The sequence below is a fragment of the Petaurus breviceps genome, unplaced genomic scaffold (genome assembly GCF_028583685.1).
Source record: "Petaurus breviceps papuanus isolate PSGF00001 unplaced genomic scaffold, PetGlider_PUasm1.0 207, whole genome shotgun sequence".
NCBI classification, from domain to species: domain Eukaryota; kingdom Metazoa; phylum Chordata; class Mammalia; order Diprotodontia; family Petauridae; genus Petaurus; species Petaurus breviceps.
In genome coordinates this window covers 29292542-29309865 of record NW_027185850.1, presented here as the reverse complement: position 1 = coordinate 29309865, position 17324 = coordinate 29292542, and the positions used below count along the sequence as shown (strand labels likewise).

Below are 17324 nucleotides of genomic sequence, written 5' to 3'. Positions count from 1 at the left end.
AGAGAGACAGAGACAGAGAGACGGACAGAGACAGAGAGAGACAGAGACACACGGAAAGAGACAGACAGACACCAGACAGAGACAGAAAGCCTGACCCTGTCCCGCCCGGCCTAGCTCAATGGAACAGAGGGGGTAGACTTTGGGAGCTAAGCCTCTGGCAGGGATACCTTGGACCATTGATCCCCCCCTCCCTCCCCCAGTGACTCCAGTTAATACTCCAGGCACGCCCAAGTGTCCCAGTCTCAATGGATCCGGGGCGGCCCAGAGGCAGGGGCACAATTATAACGGCTAGCAGGGCAAGGCCCTCGCGTATAGCATGTGTACCGTGTCCGGAACTGTGACTGGGGCCCCCAGGACAATGCCGTGCGAGGAGGCGAGAACGACTATATTTCCTCTTTCCCCAGGAGTAACAAAGCCCATTGTGCTCGGGTTGGCAGCCGCCGCCGCCGGCCTGGAGGCCGCCGCGCCTCCTGCCCCTCCTACCCTGGGCTGCTGGGCAGTGTTGGGGGGGGGAGGGCGCGCAGCCGCCCCCCATTTTGCTCCCACCTCTGCCTGCAGAGCAGATTAGTCACTGAACTTCCACTTGGGTGGGGAGAACCTCAAGGATGACGAGGAAGGGGAGAGGTGAGAAACGACCCACCGAAGTAGCAGGGCTCTGAGATCCGGACGGGAGCAGCGGGCTGTCGCCTCTGGCCGAATCCCTGGCAGAGGTCCTAGCCTGCCCTGATGGCCGCTTGCCTCCCTGCCAGCCCCCGGAGCCAGGCTTGGGCTGCACACCAGGCAGAGGGCGTGCTGACCCGCCAAGCCAGTGGGGTTGTTTTCTCCCAGCTACGTCCCTGTTCACTCCGGAAAAATGAGGGAGAAAGAGAAAAGCAAGCAAAGGGGAAGACCCTGCAGGCGGCTGCTGGCCCTTGGACCCACTCGTCTCTTTTCTGGCTCCCCCATGCCCACCCTATTAAACAAAGGCTCTCCCTGACAGATGAGCCCTTCCAAAGTTGGACAAGCTGGAAGGCTCCGGTTCAAACCTTAGCTCTTCCTCCGGGTCCCCAGGTGACCTTGGACAAGTTCCCTCTTCCCCCCCCCCCCCCCCCCCCCCCCCCCCCCCCCGTCTCAGGTGCCTCCTTCTTAAAGTGAGGGGGCGGGACTTGGCCTAAATGCTCTCTCTTCGACCCTCTTTCCTTTGACCCAGAGAGCAGAAGGCACTTGGGCTGATACTTTGGCTAACGGAAAAGCCCTTCGGGAGCGATGTTCCACGATTGCCTCCCTTCTAGAAAGGCTCTTTCCGTTAGGTAAAGGGCTGGGCCTGCAGTCAAGAAGACCTGAATTCAAATCCTGCCATTAGACACTAGCTATGTGATCTTGGACAAGTAATTTAACCTTTGTCTGCCTCAATTTCAGCATCCGTAAAATAGGGGTGATAGTAATAGCATCTACTTCCTAAGATTGTTGTGAGCATCAAGTAAAATAATTGTAAAGCATTTAACACAGTCCCTGGCACATAAGAGATGTTTAATAAATATGTATTCCCCTTTCTACCTCCTCCTTCTGACCCCAAGTCCTGGTCTAGGAGACCTCTGGAGAACACAAAAGGAATGGTATCAATTGGGGAAATATTGTTCATGGATGTCATAGGATACTTTTGTTCTATAAGAAATGATGAAGGGGATGGCTTTTTAAATTTTTTTTTTTCTGTTTGGAGGGGCAATTGGGGTTAAGTGACTTGCCCAAGGTCACATGGCTAGTAAGTGTTAAGTTTCTGAGGCCAGATTTGAACTCTGGTCCTCCTGTCTCCAGGGCCAATGCTCTATTCATTGTGCCACCTAGCCACTCTGAAGGGGATGGTTTTAGAAAAACAGGGAAGACTTGTATGAACTGATGCAAAGTGGAGTGAGCAGAAGGAGAACAATTTATATAATGATGACAACAATCAAAGCCTTGGAAAGACTTTAGGAATTCTGATCAGTGCAGTGACCAGTGATGATTCCAGAGGACCAATGAAACAGGCTACCCCCCCCCAAAGGTGGTAGACTCAAGGGGCAGAATAAGACATACATTTTTGGACAGGGTTAATGCTGGAATTTGTTTTGCTTGACAAGGTATATTTGTGACCAAACTTTTCTCCTTTTTGTGGGGTTGGGAAGGAGCTTCCTCTGAGACAGGATTGAATGAGTGCACTAGCTTGATGACCAGTCACAGCCCTGAAAAGAGGTTACCTCCTTGCCTTGGGTTGAGAGATAAAAGTGAGGTTCTCACTGCTTGTCCCTAAGCAGCCCCAGGCACTTTTGGCAAAGGTAGGGACTGTTAGCTCTGGTGTTCTGGCTCCCCTCCATGCTAGGGAATTATATTTGGCCTGGGCGTGGAGCAAATTCAGCTCCCAGAGTGCCAAGTCCTGGGTCACAAGGCTGGTAATTTGGGAGCTGCCTCTCACTTGCTCCCTTCCCCCTTTCCCTTCCCCTCCTTTCCTCTCTCTTTCTCTTCCCCCCTCTTTTTCTCTTTTCCTCCTCTCTCTCTCCCTTCCTCTTCTTCCCTCCCCTTCTTTTCCTTCCTTCTGACTTCATTTATCTACTTGTACCATAGTATGATATTGCTGTTGACCAGGCAGTCCTTTGAAAGTTAAAAAATGTGCAACTTAAATCCAGAGAATAAATAACAGCATCTTCCTGTAATTCCATAGGGATAAACTGCTCTTTACTGGCCTGGCCTATTGTCTGGGCTTTCTGTGAAAAGTTAAGCAATTGTAGCCTTTCCCTCTCTCTTCCTACTCTCCCCCACCCTTCCCCCAGTGACTTGCTCACCTTCAGAGATGGTTGGGATGTACCCTCTGGGTTCTGCTACATTACCTTCATGCTCTCTGGACTCTCCCCAAATTAGCCAGAAGGATCTGATGAATAACCGTGCCATTTTAAATGCAGTTTATTTGTAAGATTTACCAGATAGAAACACACATCATACCATTGATTTTGGTCTAGAGCTGGAAGGAACCTCATTGGGCATCTAGTTCAAACCCTTCATTTTAAAGAGGAAGAAACTGAAGCCTGGGGGTGTTAAAGGAGCTCAGACTCCCCCAGGCAATCTAGCCACAGAGGCAAATTCAAGTTCAGGTCTGTGAATCTCAGAGGCTTTTTCCTCTTCCCCACTGTTTCTCCTTTTGTCTGGGGCTTCTCCATGCCATTGCTTTTGAAGACCACAAGACCAGGGCCCTGTGTCCACTCACTCCAGTCCCTTTTCTCTTCTGCATGGCCCAGGCTCCTGTCCCAGCTTCTCTGGGACTGACTGAGTCTGTGGGGCACAATAAGCCACTGGATCTGGGAAATGCCCAGCAGTGCCCTCCAAATGAGAAGGACCTATGAATGAAGTTCCTCTGAGATCATCTAAGGCTTTTGGAGTCAGGAAGATACTAATGGTGAATGGCTAAAGATCCCCTTTCCAGGGCCAGAGAAGGCCAATTGGGATGCCAATCTGAGTCAACCAATCAGTCCATTAGCAAGCATTCACCTAGGTGTACAAGGCAGGGTACAGCAATCCCTATACTCAAAAGGAATTGACATCCTAATAAGAGTCAGCAAGGACATATCATATGCTATATAAAGCATAAACAGAAAGTTAATAAACAAACACCACTAAGGCTGGGGTGGTAACCACTCCATTTGGCTCTGATGCTTTGAGTGGGTGAGAACACTTTTGGATTGGCTCAGTCAGAACTGGATATGAGCAGGACCTGTACACCTCCTTGAGTCAATCACAGCCCCTGCGTGGGAGACTGGGTCACCCCCTAAGTAATTTGTATAAAAGGGAGAAGTTATCTCAGAGTAGGGAGGGAGAGAAGAAGAGACAAAGGGGAGATACTGAGTGTGTAGATTCCAAAAGAAAGTATGCAGGGAGCAAAGGGGAAATGAGTTGTGGCAGAGAAGGTGGATACCAAGGAGAGTCACTGGCTCTATAGAGGGGGACCCAGGCTGAGGGAAGCCCTAAGAAAAGATCTGTGCATCCCCAAGTTCTCCTCCCAATCAATGCATTTCCAGCCACAGAAACTTTAATAGAATCTGATGTTCCATTTCTTAACTGTTTCCAGTAAGCTGAGTTTTAACTCAGCTACTGAGAGACCAAGGGCTAACTAGAGGGAGATGTAAATATAAGGGTAGGCAGAGAACCCAACCTTTGCCTGGATATTGGGAATTTTCCTAACTATGGGTTCAGAGTAACTGTAACTAAACTCAGAACTTTTCATCTAAAATGAACTCTTGAAGAAGGAACACCCCTCCCCCCCCTTAAAACAAGCTAATTATTCTGAGGGTGTTAGACATAATACACAGACTGGTTAAATACTAGTTAATTTGGGAGGGAGGAGACTGCTGTTGACAGGATCTGGAAAGGTTTCACTCAAAAGGTAGTGCTTAAGCTTCATCTTGAAAGAAGAGAGAGATTCAGGTAAGAAGGGAAGGCATTCCAAGCATGGGGAAAGGTCAGTTCAAAGGTGTGGAGATGGGAAATGGTATGTTCTCTGTGAGGAGCAGGAAGAAGGTCATTTTGACTGGATGGCAGTGTAAGGCTGCTGCAGGGCCCTCCAGCTTCCTAACCATATAATACAGGTTTTATCTAGCCCCATTGGGCTTCACCTCAAAGTGGAGTGGAGAGAACAGCAGACTTGGAGTCAAGAAGACCTGAATTCATTTCCTGTCTCAGATACTTACTAGCTTCATGATCCTGGGCAAGTGACTTCCCAACCTCAATTTTCTCATCTGAAAAAATGGGAATAATAATATCACCTACTTCAAATGGGATCAGATGAGATAACATGTAAAGTACTTTGCAAACCTTAAAGCACTACAGTATAGTAGCAGTAGTAGTGGTGGTGGTAGTGATAGTAGTATTACTAGTAGTAGTAGTAGTAGTATTTTTGTTGTTACAGGGGCCCTAACATTTATAACACTAGCACCCATTTTTAGACCTTACATGAGCTGCAAAGCTCTTTCCTCAAAAGCATCCTGTATGAGAAATAGGACAAGGATTATCAGCCCCACTTTAGGAATTAGAAAAATGGGGCTCAGATAGATGAAGTCTATTGCCCAAGGTTAGAGATGTCAGGTAAGAATTTCAAAGAGGACCATTTTGTTCCTGATTTGTATCGAGGTTATATGTGTGAACTGGCTTCATTCATACAAAATTTGTGAGCCAAGGAAGCCTCACTCACTGGGGCAAATTCCCTGGACTCAATTTTCCAAAAAGCTGTGTGCAAATCTAACATGGTAGCATCACTAAGTTCCATTCAAGGAGCAGTCCAATACAATAGGTTTAAAAGGATAGAAAAGAAGCCCCTGAGAGTGTCTCAGGAAGACCAGGAGCAGCAGAGGTGGCAGCCCAGAACTGGAAATGGCATCTGGAAGCCCCATAAGTCACTACTCTCTAGGCTGCCACTCTTAGGGAAGTCATAGCTTTCTAGACTGCCATATCATGATTGAAAGAGAATGATTAAACAAAACAGCTTTGGACTCTAATCTTTGACTCTAGTGCTTTAAGTGATCTGTCCATGTTCTCTTCCTCCTAAGCTGGGGAGACAGAGGGATTCACTGGGGAGTTGACTAGAGTTCTCCTGTAGGCAGGGGGCATGGCAGGTACAGAGAATGTTTATTCTGAGATTCAGTTGCTTAGTATTGACCTTGCTCCTCTATTTTGTTAAATGCCTTTTGCTCTGAATTCATGTGTCATCTAGTCTGGTCTGGAATAGGGATACATTGGTGGGGGTTATTATATGTAAATTTAAAGAGATGATGTCACCGCCAATAATCTGAACGTGAGTGGCAGAGGCAGGCTATATAATGCATTAATGGCCTCTTGATTTCATAGGTGTTGCTACTCTTTCAACTGTTACATATCTCGTCTCATCCATACTTTCTCCTGGGCCATTCTTGTCCATAGACTTCCATGCACCCTTCATAAATGATCTATGGGCAGCCTTTCTAGAGGGCTTTTAGGATTTCATGGATACCAAAGAAACACTAAATGGGTCTGTTCCTATTGTACAGTCACTTCACCTCCTTTAATGACTCTAGCCAAGAGGTCTTTCCCACCCCTCCCTCCACTCAAGTCATCATAGGAAATGTGGCGCCCTCTGCTGATGCCTGCAGTTTCCCCGTTGCCCTGGATATTGCATCATTTGAGGCCCTACTGACCTCATTGGGAAAATACTGGGGTTGAGTATGGGCTTTTGTAGCAGGAAGCCATGTGGTATCCCTGAAAACAATGCAATTTCCATACATGCCACACCCTGATCTCCTCCTCCTCCTCTGGTTCAGTTTGGGGCCCAGCTCATTCTTTTTCCATTGCAGAGCCCTGCCTCACTATGGACTCAGATGAGTGTGCTGTGACCTGGGGAACACGGATTCTCTCTCCATTTAGCTTTTCCTGCCTGGTTTGCTGGACTGATATCTTTGGAATGACCCTGGCTCTTATTGGAACTACTTGGCTTCTTGATAATGACAAGATTAGTGTATCTTTCCATAGAGGGACTCCCCTCCCTTCCCTATCTGGGCACTGCCACTTATTTCCCAGAAACTCAAGGACTACTTGAGCAGTAGATGCACTTAGTATTTGCTTTTCTTCAACCTACCAGGTTCTTCTGTTTGGCATTCAAGCCTGGTCCAGTCTTCTTCTACTTTGATCCCTAACATGGGATGCTGTTCTCTTGAATATTCCACTAACAGGACACTACATTTCAGCTCTGAGCATTCTCTCTGGTTGTCTACTACACCTCAAACACTCTCCCTCCTCAGTGTCTACTACTGACCTCCCTGGTTTCCGTTAAATCCCAACTAAAGTCCCACTTTCTACAGAAAGCCTTTCCCAATCCCTCTTAAGTCTAGGGTTAATTATTGGGATAAACCAGCAACTCCCAATTGGTCCTCAGTGACAAGGGATTGTCTTGAAGATAAATGGAAACTTCCCTCTGTTAATTATTTCCTATTCAATCTGTAGATAGCTTGCTCTGTCTATCTTTGCTTCCATGTTGTCTCCCCCATTAGATTACGAGCTCCTTGAGGTCAGGGATTGTCTTTTGCCTCTTTCTATATCCAGAGTGCTTAGCACAGAGCAGGCATTTAATATTGATTGACTTTGATCTCTCTCTCTCTCTCTCTCTCTCTCTCTCTCTCTCTCTCTCTCTCTCTCTCTCCCCCTCTCCTCCTTTGCCTCCTCCTCTTATCTCTTTCTCTCCACTCCTTCCCTCTCTCTGTCTCTCTTCACTCTCCTCTGTTTCTTCCCACCTCTCCTTGTTCACTGGCTCCTTCCCTGCTGCCCACAAAAATGCCCAGATCTCTCCTATCCTTAAAAATCTTTGTCTTGACCCTACCATCCCCTCAATCTTTCTTCCTCTATCTTTCCTCCCTTTCATAGCCAGACTCCTACAGTATGTCACGCTATGTCTTGTGGTGCCCCCAACAAGGTGAGTGTGACTCTGGGTTCACAAAGACACAGGTTCATGCTGGAGGAACTTCAAAAGGTTTCTCTTACTCTACTTCTGCCTCAACCCAGAGTAAAATTCTGAGGAAATTGCTAACATAAAATGTTGGTGTAGCTCATGCCTAGGAGTCTCCCCCAACATGAATCTGACAGTCCCTTCTAGGAAAAATACTCAATGTACAGTAGAGGTATTTGATATTTGTTTCCTTTCCCCAACCCTCACCCCAACAAAGTACCTAAGTGTCTAGGAGCTCCAAGGTATGCTTGAAGCAATACAGAAACATCAAACATTTGGGCTAGCGCTTACACTTCTCATCCTCCCCAGATGGCAAAGGCCCTATGTGAACCTGCAGGGCAGTTCTTTCCCATTCACCTCAGAGCTGGCCTGGCTGAGCAGCTGTCCAGGTCCTAATCACCTGACTTTCTTTCATCTGGTGCTACTGATTTCTCTTGTCAGTGGTCCCCATTTTCTTCAAGAAGCATTGTGCTTTTGATGAAATCTTTCTTCTCCCCCTAGCAGCTGGTTCCTCACTTAGGAACTCAGTAACTCTGCACCCATGAGGTTCATGCCAAAGCTGGAATTGTTCATTCCTCAAGATTACCAGTCAATGAAATCTGCTTGGAGGAGGGGACAGAAAGCCAAAGAGGACAGCCAGAGACTTGAGGCATCTTGGGCCTGCCTAGGCAAGGACAGGCTGATTTCCATCAGTATGTGCTTCTCAAGTATGCCACAGTGTCTCCTCCCCTCTCCCTCCATTGCCAGAAGCCCAAGAGAAGGAATGTACTAGAATAAAGGCCCAGTGGATCAGAGCTCCAAAAGAGAGCAGGCAATCATTTCAACCATTCTGAGAACCCATGATGGGAAGGGGCTTCTCCACAAGAGTCTGTTTCCTTGTGTAGGCTCCATTTGTCTTCAAGACAGCCCCAAATCATTGAGGACCAACTGGAAGTTGGTGGTTTATCCCAATAAGGTGCATGTCCTTCACAAAAGGGACAGAGCTTATGTCCAGTTCCATGGGAAGGAACCCCCAGTCCAGCAAATTGGGATTCCCCGATCATCCCCTTCCACCTAGAAAGGGCCATCTATACTCACTGTCTCTACTCTTCATCTTCCAATCACTTCTCAGCCCCTTGCAATCTGACTTCCAACTCATCATTTGAATGCTGCTGTCTCTAAGCCGAGCATGATCTCTTGACTGCCTCTTGACTCCACCCTCCTTGGCCTCTGCAGCCTCGGATGCTGCTGGTCACCTATTCCTCTTGGAAAGTCTCTCCACCCTGAGTTTTCATGATATTATTGTCTCCTGGTGTTCCTCCTGCCTGTCCCATCACTCCCTCTGTCTCCTTGATGGAATGAATCTTCATTCATGTCATGTCCCCACTGTGGGCATTCCCCAAGGCTGCCCTGGCCCTTCTTTTCTTTCTCTTCATTCTTTCAGTAAGTGTTCTCATCAGCTCCCATGAGTTCACTTATCACCTCTAGGTGGATGACTCCCAGACCCTTATATCCAGCCTCGGTCTCTCTTCTGTGTGCCAGTCCTCATTGTCCAGTGGTCTGCTGGAATCTTCACTTGCATGTCCCATTGGAAGCTCAAACTCAATGTGTCCCAAATAGAACTCATTATCTTTCTCCCACTCCTCTTCAATCAACTGAAAGCATTTATTACATGTCTACTGTGTATCAAGCTCCATATCAGGTTCTGCCAGGCCAGCCATGCTCACTCCTTCATTCCTCTCTTGTCTGTGCTCCTGACTCTCCAGACTTCTTTCTCTACCATTCACCCATGCAGGAGCTTTCCCCTCTTCCTCTTTCAGCTCCCCTTTATATGTGGTCTTCCCCTATTTGAATATGAGCTCCTTGAAGGCAGGAACCTCTTTTTTTGCTTATTATATTCCCAAAGCTTAACACATTTGGATAAATGATTGTTCATTTGATTTGACCATTCGACAGGAACATAAAGCAAGAATTAGACTGCCCTCCAGGAGGATACTGGTTCCTCATCTATAAAATGAGCTGGAGAGGGAAATGGCAAACCACTTCAGTATTTTTGCCAAGAAACTGCCCCCCCCCCAAGAAGTCACAAAGAGTTAGACACAACTGAAAATGCCTGAACAACAAAACACCACGTCCAGAGGTGAGTCAATTTTCCTGATTTCCTTGTTTCTTTCCAGGGTGCCATCATTCTTCTGTTTTTTAGCCCTAGCCCAAGAAGCCTTTCCTGATCCCCCTTAATGACAGTGTTTTCCCTCTGGTGGTTATTTCTGTTCTATCCTTTCTGTTGCTTATTTGTGCCTGGCTTTGTACGTTGTCTCCCTCACGAAGTCCTTGAGAGTGGGGACTATTTTTTACCTTTCGTTGTATCCTTGGTGTTTAGCTCAGAGCTGGGCATAAGCACAGACGTATCTTGGTGCTTGCTAGCTCATGAACTCTGGTATAAAAACCTAGAAGTGATCCTCAGCTCAACACTTACTCCTCTTTCTCCCTATTATTCCACAACCAATCAGATGTTAAGTCTTGGGATCCTTCTTCCTTGCTGTCTCTAGCATCTGTCCCTTTCTCATCCCATTCACTCTAGTTCAGACCCTCATGACCTCTTGCCTTAGACTATTGACTGGTCTCTTTGTCTCTAGTCATTCACTTCTCCAATCCATCCATGTTGCTGCCAAATTGATATTCCTAAAGTACAAATCTGACCGTGTCCCTCCTTTCCCAAAAACCTCCAGTGGTTCCCTGTTGTCTCTAAGATTCAATAAAAACTCCTCCATTTGACTTTTAAAGCTCCTTACAATTTGGCTCCAGCCTCTCTTTCTGGGCTTATTACAAACTGGGCTCTGGCCATTTTTGTTTTTCCTACTTACATAATATGCCATCTCCTGTCTCTGTATCTTTGCATAGGTTCTTAGAGTAGGTGATGCTACACCCTGGGGGGGATGCTGGAACAATTCAGGGGGGCAGTAGTAGCCTCATGTACAATTGAAGGGCATTGAATAAAAATAGGGAGGTGGTGGAAGCATAAGGAAAGAAGAGAAGAGATTTGAAAAACTGTTCCTACATGTTTCATCTGCTGTGCAACAGAGTTAAAGTCATAATGATTACATTGTTTTCCATATAAACACACAAAATGCAAGTTACAACCTATCAGTGGTTAAGTCTTCCACCAGGTCTTAACAAGCAAGTGCTGGTAGACAAGCTACAGTGTTTCACATTGTCAGGAATTCCAGCATGCATCAGCAGGAATATGTTCATGTAATGGCTTGTTTACAATATGATACCATACAATTACATGAAAAAACCCGCAAATTAACAATAAATTTTTAAATTTAAGATGTTATTACATTTTTTTAATGACACAAATTTTTAAAAAGACATTAAAGAGTTAAAGAAAGTAGATTTCTGGGGGGGAGGAGAGGGGATGGAGTTGAGTAATATTTTTTTTTGAAAAGGGGCAGTAGGCCAAATAAGTTTGGGAACCTGTGGTTTAGATTATTCCCTGTACCTGGAATGCTCTCCTTATAACTGCCATTTGGACCCCTTAGTTTCCTCCAAGGCTCAGTTCAAGGGCCACTTTTTTCAAGAAGCCTTTCCTGATTCCTCCCTTGTTACTGCCTTCCTGAAATTACTGAAGAAAATTGTCTCTGGGATTGCATCTATCCAGAAATATGGTCTGATTTTTACATAAGCACATCACCCCTGTTGTTACAGCTTTCAAGGCATCTTCTGTGATTTTGTTAGACGTGGGGTAAAGATAAGAAGGCTACAACCTATGACTAATAACCACCTATGAAGAGGAACTGGAGTGAAGGATGCCAACAGAGAAAGGTGTGGATGAAAATGAAGTGGGTCAATTGGTCAGATGGAGGGAAAGCCAATGGACAGGCTATATGCTCTACTGACTTCCTCAGAAAGTCAAGAGAAGGCAAGCAAGACCTTTTCCCCCTCAGCTTACTTGGTGGACCTTCAATGGGGAGTTTATAAGAGGACATTAACAATCAAGGCACAGATTCGGCGGACAGGGATGAGCTGCAATTGACATCAGTGGATGGGCTACATCCATATGGAAGAGCTTGTAGATCTTTGAGAGTAGGAGACACCTGATTGGAGAAGAGATCTGTTTTATTACACAAAATCAAATGCTTCTATATAATTAACAATCAGTTACTTAAAAGGTGAAATTGAGAGGTGAGAGAGGAATATAATGAGAGGAGGTGGGGAGAGACAGAATGGGGTAAATTATCTCACATAGAAGGGGCAAGGGAAAACTATTACAATGGAGGGGAAGAACAGGAAGGCAAAAGGGAATGAGTCAACCTTACTTTCATTGAATTTGGCTTAGAAAGCGAATGACATACACACTAAATAGGGTATCTCACCCTACAGGAGAGTAGGGGGTAAGAGAATGAGAGGAGGAAATGATGGAAGGGAGGGTAGGCTGGGGGGGGGGGAGAGGGTAGTTAGAAGCACACACTTTTGAAAAGGGACAGGGTCAAAGTAGAGAATAGAACAAATGGGGGGTGGGATAAGATAGAGGGAAATATAGTCAGTCTTTCACAATATATCCACCATGGAAATGTTTTGCATAGCTACACATGTACAACCTATATTGAATTGCTTATCTTCCCAGTAAGCGTGGGTGATGAGGGAGGAAGGGAGGGAACCTGGAATTCAAAGTTTTAGAATCAAATGTTTTTTAAAAAATTAACAATCAGTAAATAGTGGGATCACATTTATATTCTGCCTACCTTTTAGTCAATTGTGTGGCTAAAAATGTGTGCTATTGAAAATCATTTACAAATTATTTTATCTGTTAATGCCATTTACTAATGACATCAGTGTTGGAGATACAAATACAAAAATGGGACCATCCTGCCCTCAAGAAGCTTACATTCTAAAACAGAAGAAGATGATATATGGGGAGAGGTGGCTAGAGAGCCTGGGCAGTCCCAGAGATGGTGAGTGGAGTAATAGGGCAGCCAATTGACACACAAGCAAGGGTAATATTGATCTGGTGACTGTGTCCAGATCAGGAGGTGGGGGCGGGGGTTTATCTGTTCCTTTCTCATGCTTTTTTCAAGGATACCCTTGACACATATTGGGCTCATTCTCATAAGGACTTTACAGAACTGAGAAATTCAGCAAAAGTTAGTTAATATTGATATCTTCCCTATATCTAATCTATGTTCCTTGAGTTTTTCAAGGCATTCCATAGTTTCTCCTCCTTCTGATACTTTAAGAATTAATCTGTCAGTGCCCTCAAAACTTCTAGCTCCCGTCAGATTCCTTTCTGCTTGCTCAGATCCAGCTAGCTACTCTTACCATTTCCTCTTGATCATACTCTCCATCACTGGGTACCAAGTGGTTAACACTCTAAATGTGGACCATAAGATTGGGTTGCCATAGAAACACTGGCAGATCTGTTCCATTTTCCTTCTCTTTGATGTCCCCCCTTTTTGTTTCATAAATAAAGGTTCTTTAGGTGAGCTGGTTTATGGAGTCTAATGCCAACCTTTCTTCAGGTCCATTTTCCCCTCTGCTGGTCTTTGCTATTTTGTGAAGTAATATTTCTGGTATCCTTCTGCCATCTTTTCGCATAATGTTTTATAAATGAGTTTCATATTCTAGAGTTGTGTTGCCTTTGGCCCCCACATCTCTCAGTGTGGCAAGGAGAGCAAATGCTTCCTGGCTGATATGGTTCCTAGGCTCCTTTGGCCTTCCCCTTGTGGCGATCATTAAATTTCCATTAGAATTTCTAATTCCATTAGAACTCAATGTCTGTTTCAAAAAATTTTCATTTTCATTTGCTTATTTGAATGACTAATAATGATAATAATCCATGTACTATTCTAATGGCTGACATGCAGTAGGCCCTTAATAAATGCTTGTTGACTAACATGCTTCCTTGAAGAGTGGGTGTGACCTCTGCAAGCTTTATGTAGATGATACAAAGCTAGGTGTGATTGGGCGCATCAATGAGTGAATGCTTCAAAATTCATCTAGCTGTTTACCCAGGGCCATCTTGCCATCTGCCCTGCTGTCACACATGTGCTTCAGAACCTCTTCCTCCACCTCCTGATCTGGGCACAGTCACCAGATCAATATTACCCTTGCTTGTGTGTCAATTGGCTGCCCTATTACTGCACTCACCATCTCTGGGACTGCCCAGGCTCTCTAGCCATCTCTCCCCATATATCGTCTTCCCCTATTTTAGAATGTAAGCTCCTTAAGGGCAGGGTCGGTCCCATTTTTGTATTTGTATCTCCAACACTGCTGTCATTAGTAAATGGCATTAACAAATATTTAAACATTTTTTTCATTCATTCATTCCAGTAAACCTGAAAAGAATCTAAGAGTCTTAGACATCAATGAGTAATGTAACACAGAAACCAAGAAAACCTATTGTGATTCTAGACTGTGTTAAGAGGATGGGGAGACTAGAGGAGAAACCACTGGGGTTAGGAGAAGTTGGAAAAGACTTCCTAGAGAAAGGGAGGTTTGAGATGGGCCTTGGAGAATGGACCCTGAAGAATGGGCAGGATAAGGGTGGGCAGGAGCAAAGGCATGGGTATGAATGAATTAAGATTGGATTACAGGGTGAGGCCAGAGCCCAGAGGGGCTCTCCACCTGGACAGGGGATCTTAAACATGATGCCCAAAACCTGGGGTAAGGACTGGATTCTAGTCCTTACTCTATCACTTACTACTGGCATGACTGCCTCAGAAAAGGTTAATCACTAAACCAGAAAAGGCTGCCCACTCAGTAGATATTAAGGAGAGTGGACCTGCCCTCTAGGCCTTACCCAACCCCACATTTGTCTTTTTTTTCTCTGTTTCTCTGTCTCTGGGTCTCTCATTTGACCTCTTCCTGAATTTCCCATGAAGTGTAGGGGTAGGGAGGATCCTTCCCAATCTGACAGAAGCAGTAAAACCTTTGTGCATGGAAGCTGGCCTAAGTAAGTTTAAGAACCTATCTCAAAGTCCTAGTTGCTTCCTGAGCCCAGGAGGCATCATGACATGGATATTTTCACAGCCTGGGAAGCAACCTTGAGAGTTCAACAGGTTGGGAACTCTTAGGTCCCTCGTGCCAACCATATTAAGGGAAGTACTTCCTACATCTATTTCTTTGAGGAAAAGATAGCCACAGAGAGGCTGCTGAGCTCAAGGCCTGATGTGGACCTTGAAGGATTCGTTTGGACAGTGCAGGGTCGAGGTGAGGTGAAAATGTCAAGTCAGCAGTCTCACAAAAATGTCTCTTATTTTAGTGTTTTAAGTAGTCTCCAGGGAGAGGGTAACAGTAGTTAACAGTTCTTGCTGCTGCTTGTTGAAGTCTTTATTAATGTTTATTTGTGAATGTTTTGAGTTAAGCATTTCTTTTGTGTGGAGGAAATAGATAACTGTCTAATAAGGGATTCATGGTATGTACTGGGTACCTTTCCACTCCCCTTTTTTGGGGAATACCCTAGCTATGAGCCAAACCCAGGCTTTAAGTGATTTCCCTGAGGCTCTGGTCTTCAGGATATAAAAAGCCAGAGAGTATGAGAAAACAAGAGAGCTGGAGTATACCCCTTTAGTCTCCAGGCTCCTCCAGAACTGAGTGAGGCCTTTGAGCTTGACCCTGGAACAGGGGGGTCTTCTAGCATAAGTTCTTTGAGGGTGGGGACCATTTAGGTTTTGCCTCTGTATTTCCAGTCTCCAACATGGTATCTAGAACAATAATTTAATAGTTTTTCAATTGTGTCTGATTCTTGGTAACCCCATTAGGGGTTTTCTTGGCAGAGACACTAGAGTGGCTTGCCATTTCCTTTTCCAGCTCATTTTACAGATGAGGAAACTGAGGCACACAGGGTTAAGTGACTTGCCCAGGGTCACACAGCTAGTGAGTATTTGAGGCCAGTTTTTCCCTCAGGTCTTCCTGATTCCAGGACCTGTGCTCTGTCTACTGTGCCACCTAGCTAGCCTCTCCAGAGTATGGTAGGTATACTCCAGTGTTTTTGCCAAGAAAACCCTTAATGGGGTCACCCAAGAGTTGGACGTGACTCAAACAATCCAACAATAACAACAACAGGTGATTAATAAATGCTTATTGAATGAAGGGATGAATCCATTTCCTCCTCACCTGAGCCTTAAAGGTTTTTTAAAACTCAAATCAAGTGACATTTCCTACATTAGGCCTTCTCTGATCCCCCTAAGAATTTGTTCTTTAGACTTTTCTTTTTCTATCACCACCATTTAGGAATAATTCCTTCCGCCTCCCCTGCCCAGCAAGCCAGTCCAGATAACAAAAAAAAAAAAAAAAAAAAAAAAAAAAAAAAAAAGTCAGCAAAACTAATTAGCACAGGGAGTGACAACCCGTGTAATGCTCGCTGCCCACACCCCTCTAACAAGGAGTAGAAATGGACAAGTTTGTTGACCCTTCCTTTTTGAGAAGGATAGAACCACAGCAAATGCCTTCAAAGCTTTGGATTCCAGTCTGGTGGGTGGTTAAAAGCATCAGATCCAGCTCCCCACCCTGGTCACTTTTTGGCTTCTCCCCACCAGGATCAGCACTTCCAGATCAGACCCAAAGTGAATCTGCTGTACTTTGGAACTCCTGCCCTACCCTGCGGACAAACTGCCTAGAGAGGCCATCCCTAACTCCTCCAACAGCCCATACTATCTGTCCTGTCCTTGGGTCTGGCCCAGATTTGGAAACAAGAGAGTCAAAGGATTTGCAAGTTGGGAGGGAGGGACCTTCAACTTGAACCAAAACCTCTCCAGGACATTCACAAACTCTGCTTGAAGATGTCTAGGGAGGGGGTGTTAACCAACTCTGGGAGCAGCCCTTCCATTCTGGGAGGACTTTCAGAGTGGAAAAGGTCATCCAACACCCAGCCTAAATAGGCCTCTCAGAAACCTTTCTCTACTGCTCTGAGGTCTGTCCTCTGGGGCCATTTAAAACAAGGAGAACTTTCCTTCCCACAACAGTCCTTCAGATACCTGAAGAAAGCCCCCAAGACCAATCAGTCCACTTTCATATCCAGCAGTCATCCCACCGACATCCCCTAATCCTGTCAGCACAGTAATCAGATCAGGACCACCATGGTCCCAGGGAAGGTTCTGTCAGTTGACCCACTAATGGCTGACCTCACCATCCCCAGAACTCTCCAGATTCTCTGCCTTTGATTTCCTCCATTCCCCTGTGTGGGTATCCTCTTTTTTCCAAGAGCAGGGCCAGTCTCACTTTTAGATGTGTATCCCCAGTGCTAAGCACAGCTCTTAGCAGGTAGTAAGTGAAGAGCTTACCTACCCACTAAGAGGGTTAGGGTTGCTCTGGAGACCCCCAAATACCAACATGCCGGGTCGTGCCGAATGAATTCCACTCAAGTCTCCTCTCAGCCAAAGAAAAGTAAAGTTTATTAAAAGTTCGCTTGCATTAGACACAGAGTAAGTCTGTGGGAGATCATTCTATGGTGCTCTCACTATTCTATGGTGTGAGATGGGGTCTTATATACAGAAACTTGTGGGAGGAATCTAGGGGTGGTCTAGAGGAGGAGTTTGGGGAGGGTCTTCAGGAGGAGTTAATGAGGTCAATTAAGGGTGGGAGGTAGATGAACAATGGAGGGCTAGGCTAGTAACTAGGCTAGTAGTTAGAAGTTAGTAACTAGGCCCAACCACAATGCAAGGCCCACTGCCTCATGCAAATGCCTCATCAAATGAGACAATTTAATCAAGAGTCCAAGGGAGGTTCCCAGAGCTGGCTCCCAAGAGTCCAAGGGAGGTTCCCAGAGTGTACCTCAAGGACTCAAGGAAAGCTTGAGGGGGCTCCCAAAGCCCATACCTTATGAGTAAGGACTTAATAAAAACTCTTTCCTTCCTCCCTTCTTCTTTCCCTTCCT

At 45.5% G+C, this 17324-nt stretch overlaps 2 protein-coding genes across 2 annotated transcripts in view; both read left to right on the top strand.

Moving 5' to 3' along the window:
- The window catches only part of LOC138165029 (nuclear autoantigenic sperm protein-like), a 570370-nt gene extending 554592 nt beyond the window's left edge, over positions 1–15778 (top strand). Inside the window, exon 17 of the mRNA XM_069093096.1 lies at positions 15725–15778. The gene's annotated coding sequence lies outside the window, so the exon portion shown is untranslated. The remainder of the gene's footprint in view (positions 1–15724) is intronic.
- Positions 1–17324, top strand: part of LOC138165037 (cytochrome b-c1 complex subunit 6, mitochondrial-like) — a 289794-nt gene that overhangs the window by 77480 nt on the left and 194990 nt on the right. The gene's annotated exons all lie outside the window — the stretch shown is intronic.